Source organism: Triturus cristatus, chromosome 9 (assembly GCF_964204655.1).
Source record: "Triturus cristatus chromosome 9, aTriCri1.1, whole genome shotgun sequence".
Taxonomy (NCBI): Eukaryota; Metazoa; Chordata; class Amphibia; order Caudata; family Salamandridae; genus Triturus; species Triturus cristatus.
In genome coordinates this window covers 428,274,523-428,283,650 of record NC_140592.1, presented here as the reverse complement: position 1 = coordinate 428,283,650, position 9,128 = coordinate 428,274,523, and the positions used below count along the sequence as shown (strand labels likewise).

The 9,128-nt window shown below is 47.6% G+C and overlaps 2 long non-coding RNA genes across 2 annotated transcripts; one reads left to right on the top strand and one right to left on the bottom strand.

Annotated features, from left to right (window-relative positions):
• Positions 1–3,889: 3,889 nt before the first annotated feature.
• LOC146798092 (uncharacterized) lies at positions 3,890–4,555 on the bottom strand. Its single transcript, XR_014969102.1, has 3 exons — positions 4,472–4,555; positions 4,289–4,375; positions 3,890–3,964 (listed from the first exon to the last, which is right to left on the bottom strand). It is a non-coding gene; the product is annotated as an uncharacterized LOC146798092 (long non-coding RNA).
• A 3,107-nt stretch (positions 4,556–7,662) lies between these two features.
• On the top strand, positions 7,663–8,328 carry LOC146798091 (uncharacterized). Its single transcript, XR_014969101.1, has 3 exons — positions 7,663–7,746; positions 7,843–7,929; positions 8,254–8,328. It is a non-coding gene; the product is annotated as an uncharacterized LOC146798091 (long non-coding RNA).
• The last annotated feature ends 800 nt before the right edge of the window (positions 8,329–9,128 follow it).

The following is a 9,128-nucleotide window of genomic DNA, read 5'->3' as shown; positions in this document are numbered from 1 at the left end:
GAACCGCCTTTGGGACTGCTGGCTGTTGTGCTGGTCTACTGCCTACTGTTCACTGGTTCGTAGAATTGACTGCCCAACTTGCACCTTGCGTATTCTGCTGGCCAGCCTGCCGCCGCCCGGCTCATTCCCCAAGTATTCTCCAGGGAGCAATGTTTATGCCCCTGCTTTAAGCGCGTGGTGGAGTACAGCTCAGCATCTTTGCTGTTGGGTACCCGCATATTCATCTGCAGCCGGGGCTCTGCTACATGGCCCCGGACTGTGAAGTAACGGCACCTTAGCACTGAGGAATCCTGGCCAGGAGTTCCTTTGTGTTGCAGGGGCAACGCCAATGTGGGTGCAGGGACAATGCTGGGCCTTGGTGTTTAGGCTCCCAAGGTTCTGCACTCTCCAGGGTCATAGAGATCTCTGCATCACCAGGGGAGGCCCTGCCTCGAAGACTCCTGCCACGTCAGACCTGCTTCTACCCATCCACAAAGGGCCCTGGAGCTAAGCAAGCATGAGTCCCGGCACGGGGTGAGGAACCGGCTGCACTCACCCAGCGTGACACAGAGAACTTCACATTTTGGACTGCGGAGATCCGGGGAGGGCTCCCAATGTGGTGGTGTTGACAAAGTGGAGTCCTGCTCCTTCCCCAGGCGGGACCCACCTGAGGCATCGGGGTTGCTTATATCCGGCTTACTCAGGTATGGGCTGGCTGCCCAGTCGCGCTGATCATGGCAAGCACACCAGGACAGTTTAAGTGAGCTGGCCCCGATGGAAAGAACTGCTTAGTAGTTGTATATCACAATGTGACCTTTAGAGAAATGCTGCTGTTGTTTCAGCAGCTGCTACACACGATCGCGGGCACCTGCCTTTTGGGATATACCTTGGGGATACTTGAGTGGGGATACTGCGGGGTGGAACCTCAACTGAGGTTCCTTATTACTGGGTGCAGTGGAGTACCCAAGAATAATAGCATTCCCGGGTGTAGGCGGGCAGGTGGCCAAGGAGCCTATGTGGTGCACGGGATCCCATCCTTTAGGGCCAGGTATTTTTAGAATGGTGAGGGGGGCCTCGTGGCCATCCTTCCAGGGCCGTCTTCAGACCTAGGGGACCCCATCGCCCAGGGCCTGGCCTTTCTTTTTATAAACCTTTTTTTCAATTTGAAGGGAGGGGGCGCGTGGTCCCCCCTCCTGGGCCTGTTTCGGGCCCCAGGACCCATCACCTGGGGCCTACCTCTTCTTTATTTTTGAAAGGGGGGCCACGCAGCCACCTGGCCACTTAATTTTTATCTTAAAAAAGGGGAGGGGGCTGCGTGCCCTCCTCGGGCTGATGTCATCTCCATGGACCCCAGCCTGGCCATTTACAAATAGGGAGGTGGGCTGTGTGGCCTGTCCATTTAAAGTGGGCGCTCCAGGGTACCCACTCACGTCTGGGACCACAATGGGAGGTCTGAAGCCCCCCACAGTCCCTGCCGGCTCTCCGCCTCCTGCAGGAGCCAGCATTGCTTTTACACATAGGAAGCTGCTAACATGCAGGTCCCTGTGTGTAAAAGAAGTTCTGCTCTTGCCTACTCGAAACGGAGCAGTGTTTGAAATGACTTGGCGGGAGTGATGCTCCTAACAAGCCAGAACAAACTGCAATGTCCCAGGGTGGGCCCCAATGCAGAACATAGCCTCAGGGAGATTCTGGTCCTCCAGGCTGCAGAGAGGCATGCAGCCCCCCACTTTAAGATTGTTATTTGCTCCCGGGAGGTGGCAGTCTCCGGGGCTGCAGGGGTGCCCCATGGGCCCCAACAATTATATTATTTTAGCCCAGGGAGGTGTTGGTCCCCGGACCTGAAGGGGGGGCGTGCAGCCACTCATCATTAATATTGAATTTTGCCACGTAGAGGTGGCATCCCCCAGGGAACTGGGTTTGCCTAGGGCAACCACCATATAATCTTCAAAATTCTCCGTAGAAGTGGCGGTCCCCGGAGCTGCAATGCTCCAAAGTGGGGACCCATGTGCCCCCTCCTAATTATTATGCACGTGCTCCTAAGACCTGGCCCACCCAACTGCATCCTCCTGAACTTTTAAAATCGCTAATTTTGCACATTTATGCTTTTATTGATTGAATCTTTGGGCTGATATCACATGTAGGGTAATCTCTCACGGGAAAGAAAGAAACCCAGTTGATACTAATGCTGTTAATGTTGGGTGGGAAGCTCGTTTTTTTTTAAACTGTACTATTGCTGGTTAGTGTCTGCGCCTTTGCACATGTGCGCTGACGCTTTTGGCCGCCATCGAAAGAAGGCGGGCAGCGGGCCAATCACGCAACAGCAGGGGCAGTACAAAAGAAATAGGCTGGCGCGAGCACGCAGCGGGCGCGCTGAAGGCGCGCCTAAGGCAAGCCCGTCTGCGCCCGTCCGCGCTCGTCTGCACTTAGGTCACGCTCAGCGCCAGCCACACTGCCTGCAGCTCCCCCCAGGTGAGAAGGGTGTGGACAAGAGAGCAGCTGTCTGCACTTTCACAGCCAGACTGCGCAAAGCTTACACGTTTTGAACCTGATAAGATTGTAGCAGGAGGAAGAGGGCACAACGAGTTCCAGTGTGGGTCCTGTAAGTTTAACTTCAATAGGGCTTCCTGGAAGGAACATGTAGGCTCTGGCATACCTGAGGAATTGCCCCGTTCTGATCCCCCCTACAGTTCCAGTCTCGGACAACAGATTAAGGCCAGCTTGATCAATTGCAGGTCCCTCCCTAAACATGCTGCGGAAATCTGGCTGTTATTAAAAACTTACGACTGGGATCTGCTATGTTTGACGGAAACCTGGCTGAGGGAGAGTTCAAACCCTGATATCTGTTTAGCCATCCACATGGGCTACAGAATAATCAAGGTCAATAGGGCGGACAATAGGCTTGGGGGAGGCCTGGCCATCATTTTGAGGGAAGGTTGGGAAATTTCTCATAGGAAAACCGAGGGCATTGGGCCCATAGAGGCCATATCCTTCCATATTAAATTTTCCCGTAACTCCTCTATAGACCCCCTAATACCGTGGCCACTTATTGGCCTATACTGTTTGATTGCATTGCAAACTTCTCTGTGCGGTACTCTAATTTCACCGTTCTTGGTGATTTCAATGTCCATATGGACATTGCAAGTTGTCCTTTAGCCACCCAATTAGGAGATACCCTAAAAAGTTTAAACTTGACGCAAAGAGTAATATTTCCAACTCATGCAGCCGGTCATATTTTAGACCTCCTTTTTACTAATGACCCGGTTATTCAGGTGGAAGAGCCCCTACCTGTGACCTGGTCAGACCATATGTTAGTCACGTTCAGGCTGAGTAGGAAGGTCTGTGACAGCCACAGCAGGTCTATCACAGAGAACAGAAGGAACTGGAGGAAGGTTACGCTCAAATCTATGGGTGATGAATTACATAATAATTCCCCCGTACTGTCCGGGAATCCCACTCTTGATGCTCCTCTTTTTAACACATGGATCAACGCAGCCCTTGACAAATTAGCACCGATTAGATCACTTAAAGTGTCTAGGAGTAAACCATCGAGTGTTTTAAAGAACAAGGGTACCCCTTATGCGAACCTGGGGTGATACAATGTGGAAGAGAACAATGGTTCGGGATGGCCTGAGAAGGTCCAGTGAAATGAAAAGCCCTTAGGAGGGCGAGATGATTTAGTATAGGTTCAAGGACTCATATTGGAGAGTGATACTTAATATAGAGAAACAAGGGACAGGAGAGGTCAATGTATGACACTTATTTATTGAACAGAGATTGAATTCAAGTGCTCACATATTTAGTGACAAGAAAGCGTGACATGCAGGTGAGGGTGGAGTCTTTAAAAGAGAACATCGCATTGGCAACAATAGAGAACCATTTTTTAAATAAGATTAGTACAAAATAGGTTCGAGTTGCATAGGGTCGACGGCGTTTCGAACTCAGTTATTTGAGTTCATCATCAGGACAAAATGTGAGCATATGAACTCTAAATGTGAAAAAAATACAGAAAAAATAAATAAATAAACAAGTACAAAACATAAATTAGTCCCTGAACTGTAACAAGCATCACAAGCAATTAATGAGCGGTACATGGTGTTCTCCAAAACGTGATGCAATTACATAAAGATGAGAAATCGGTAACCTGGCAGAGTCAGCAAAGTCATGGAACTGAGCAGTCTAGTGCCCTGAAGGAATGCGCAATTACAAGAATATGATGTTAGAGACTCGGAGCTCATAGTGACGAAGTAAATTATAGCGCTAGGGGCGGAGGTTGGGGCATCATTGCGCGCGCATGAAGTGGAACACTTACTGAGCATATGAGCGGTAGAGTGACGGGATAGTCGTCAGTAAAAACGTGTTCGTCGCGGTAGTGAACGTCTTGATTTGAATCAATAGCCTAAGAAAACGGAGTGATTATGGGATACAACTGGACAAAGCGCGTGGTGATTAAAGCAAGAATACCGCGTGGTGTTACGGTAGTGAAGACACTTACTGAAGTAATAAACTGGGTACGGACTTCTCAATAAATGGAAGCGCGGTGTCTGTGCCGAAATTTAATTCAAGCAGGTATCAGGAGGAAGTTGCCTGAGGAAAAAGGGGGGGGGTGTTATTGTTAAAGGGACGTAGTACGGTGTGTGTACATGTAAATACGGGGCGGTGCCAGAATTAGAGCGAGGACACTTACTTAAGGTAGGAGTGTAAACATGCCTGCTCAGCGAGTTGAGGCGAGTTTTCGGTGCCGAGGAACTCAATCTGTAGAGGAGGATGCGGGAGGTTACCTTCAGGCGGATATCAAAGCCACGAGCAAGTGGAGGGAAGGGGATTTAGTTTCAATAGTACTTACTTAATCCATGCGGCACTCGGTGCATTCAATGGGGGTCACGGGGAGTGGAGCGAATCCTGTGTGCGTGTAGTTACGCGCGGCGACTGGCCATGAAGTGGGAGGGGGAGGTATTTAAGGGGCAGGGTTGCCATTGGTTACTCGAGGCGTCTGCAGCTGCGCCGATCGCAAGGTGTGAAAGCCCAACAAGGGTAGTAGGCTCAGGAGGTGCCTGTATGCAATTAAAACCGCTAGCATGAATGGAACTGCTCGAGTTACTAGTTACTGTGATGGAGCATGATTCCATACCGTTGGGCACACAATGTTGAGAATTCTTAAGTCTGGGGTCAATACAAAAGGGCCAAAGGGGGTATTGGGCGGTGCAGTAACTAAATTGCAGCGTCAATATAGTAAAGGCAGCGTAGGTGTTCAAATACTTGCCCGCTTAGTGTACATTCAATTATATACAAGTAGTACAATAAGAAACAGAAGGGTTGCTTTACATACAAGAGTACAGAATTGCATGTACGAGGTCTCAGGGTTGGCAAGAAGAGACTGGTGTTGCAAGAGTTAATAGCATATTTGAACACAGAAGGTGGTTACAGAATGGTTCTGTATTCGTCCAGAGTGTTAAGTCCTTGTTCAATGGAGCGGCATTTAAAAATCCATTTACATTCCATGCGGTTAAGGATTTGCTGTTGATTTCCTCCTCTGTGGTTGTGTTGTAGGCTGTCAATCACTTGCCATGTGAAATCAGATTCAGAGTGTCCTTTGGCCAGAAAATGTTCCACAAGAGGTGCCGTTTGTGTTTTGCAGCGGATCCTGCTCCTGTATTGCGAGATCCTAGTCTTGATTTTCTGCGTGGTTTGCCCGATATAGAGTAGTTGGCAGGGACATTTTATACAGTAGATCACATTTTGTGAATTACAATTAGAGAAGAACTGTAAAGTGTGTTTGGTGCCATTATATTCAAAGGACTGGGTGTTACAGGTGGAATCACACGACAGACAGTTGTTACATTTATAGTGGCCTTGTAGAGGAGGGAGGCCAAGGAAAGAATGAAGAGTATTGTCCTTGTGCACTGGTTTCTGGGCTCTAACTAGGTGGTCCTTAATATTACGTCCTCTCTTGAAGGCAAAGAGTGGAGTGCCTGTATTGAGTTCCAATGGGCCTAGTACTGACCAGTGTTTCTTTATCATTTTGGTAAGTTTGTTGCTAACCGGGCAGAAGGTAGTGACGCATGTGATTTTGTTGAGGGATGCCTTCTCTTTGGGTTGCAGCAGGAATTCGCGATGTGAGTACCATGCTCGTTTCATTGACCTCTTTACTAGACGTCTAGGGTAGCCCCGATTGGTGAGTTTTTTACATAGGATTTCAGCCTCTTGGAAGAAATCCTCCATGAACCTGCAATTTCTGCGAATACGCAGGAATTGACCGTAGGGTAGGCCATCTCTCAGAGCCCTGGGATGACAGCTATCGTACTGTAAGAGGGTGTTACGCTCTGTAGGTTTTCTAAAGAGGGTAGTGTAGAGTTCACCCTCGGACGTTTTGACCGTGACGTCTAGGTAGTCAATTTTGTTTTTATTGAAATTGTAGGTAAATTTTAGGTCCGGCTGGGTGTTATTGAGCCATGCACTGAATAGTTGGAGTTCAGTTTCAGTGCCAGACCAAATCATGAAGACGTCATCTATGTACCTTCGCCATACGCGAATTTTGTTAAAGAAGGGGTTGTTGTTGTTGAGGATGAACTTATTTTCAATGTCATCAACAAAGAGTATGGCAAAATTAGGAGCAAAAATGGCCCCCATTGAAGTGCCTTTACATTGCCTGTAATACTGGTCTTCAAACATAAAATAGTTTCTGGTGAGGGCTATTTCCAGGAGTGAGATGATGAATTCTGTTGGGACCCGATGAGGTGCTGGGCGTAGATTGAGATGTTTAGTGATAACTTCTATGCCTTTGTCTTGGGGAATGTTGGTGTATAGTGACTCGATGTCCAGAGTGACCAGGAGTTCAGTTTGGGGGTCAAAGGGCTGGGATTCAATTAGGTTGATAAAGTGAGTGGTGTCCTTAACGTAAGTGGCGGTGTCTTGTACCATATTCTTTATAAAGAAGTCAATGTAGCTCCCTAAAGGTTCTAGAATGGATCCGCAACCAGAAAGGATGGGTCTGCCTGGTGGAGTTTCCAGATTCTTATGGATCTTGGGAAGAGTATATAGGACAGGAGTCCTAGGGTTTTTATTATTTAGAAAGGAAAATTCGTGTTTGCTGATGTAGCCTTCTTCTAGAGCCGTTTTGGTAGCTGTGAGGATGAGGTCACTGATGTCTTGAAGAGGATTGCGCATAAGGTGTTCATAGTGTGACGTGTTCCTGAGTTGGCGTTGGATTTCATTGTCGTAGGCGGTTTTGTCCTGTTGGGCTTTCACACCTTGCGATCGGCGCAGCTGCAGACGCCTCGAGTAACCAATGGCAACCCTGCCCCTTAAATACCTCCCCCTCCCACTTCATGGCCAGTCGCCGCGCGTAACTACACGCACACAGGATTCGCTCCACTCCCCGTGACCCCCATTGAATGCACCGAGTGCCGCATGGATTAAGTAAGTACTATTGAAACTAAATCCCCTTCCCTCCACTTGCTCGTGGCTTTGATATCCGCCTGAAGGTAACCTCCCGCATCCTCCTCTACAGATTGAGTTCCTCGGCACCGAAAACTCGCCTCAACTCGCTGAGCAGGCATGTTTACACTCCTACCTTAAGTAAGTGTCCTCGCTCTAATTCTGGCACCGCCCCGTATTTACATGTACACACACCGTACTACGTCCCTTTAACAATAACACCCCCCCCCTTTTTCCTCAGGCAACTTCCTCCTGATACCTGCTTGAATTAAATTTCGGCACAGACACCGCGCTTCCATTTATTGAGAAGTCCGTACCCAGTTTATTACTTCAGTAAGTGTCTTCACTACCGTAACACCACGCGGTATTCTTGCTTTAATCACCACGCGCTTTGTCCAGTTGTATCCCATAATCACTCCGTTTTCTTAGGCTATTGATTCAAATCAAGACGTTCACTACCGCGACGAACACGTTTTTACTGACGACTATCCCGTCACTCTACCGCTCATATGCTCAGTAAGTGTTCCACTTCATGCGCGCGCAATGATGCCCCAACCTCCGCCCCTAGCGCTATAATTTACTTCGTCACTATGAGCTCCGAGTCTCTAACATCATATTCTTGTAATTGCGCATTCCTTCAGGGCACTAGACTGCTCAGTTCCATGACTTTGCTGACTCTGCCAGGTTACCGATTTCTCATCTTTATGTAATTGCATCACGTTTTGGAGAACACCATGTACCGCTCATTAATTGCTTGTGATGCTTGTTACAGTTCAGGGACTAATTTATGTTTTGTACTTGTTTATTTATTTATTTTTTCTGTATTTTTTTCACATTTAGAGTTCATATGCTCACATTTTGTCCTGATGATGAACTCAAATAACTGAGTTCGAAACGCCGTCGACCCTATGCAACTCGAACCTATTTTGTACTAATCTTATTTAAAAAATGGTTCTCTATTGTTGCCAATGCGATGTTCTCTTTTAAAGACTCCACCCTCACCTGCATGTCACGCTTTCTTGTCACTAAATATGTGAGCACTTGAATTCAATCTCTGTTCAATAAATAAGTGTCATACATTGACCTCTCCTGTCCCTTGTTTCTCTATATTAAGTATCACTCTCCAATATGAGTCCTTGAACCTATACTAAATCATCTCGCCCTCCTAAGGGCTTTTCATTTCACTGGACCTTCTCAGGCCATCCCGAACCATTGTTCTCTTCCACATTGTATCACCCCAGGTTCGCATAAGGGGTACCCTTGTTCTTTAAAACACTCGTACGTGCAGTGGCTTCACTGCAAGGGTTCCACTCTTTAGTGGTTATATTAAGTTATACTATAAAGAAATTACTCTGTTCCCTCCTTTGATCTATGTACATCACCCTGACTTACAGGCCAGCCAGAAGCCCTACCTCGTTATCAGACTATGTCTACACCCACTATCCCAACCTATACCGAGGAATATATAGCAAGATTGATTAATGGTCCTTCACTTTTCCATACACCGATACCAGCCAACAACACTCCCTCTAATGTAGCAAGTGAAAAACTTATTAGTCTAGAAAGACTAAAAAAGAAACACATACGTACTGAACTACACGCCCGTATGCTTACGGAATATCTGAAGGCAGACATCATTCCAGTAGGTTTGCAAGTACGCAACATCCCTGCAATCTTCCTACAAGACCCAAAATTTAAGAACGGTTTCGCCCACA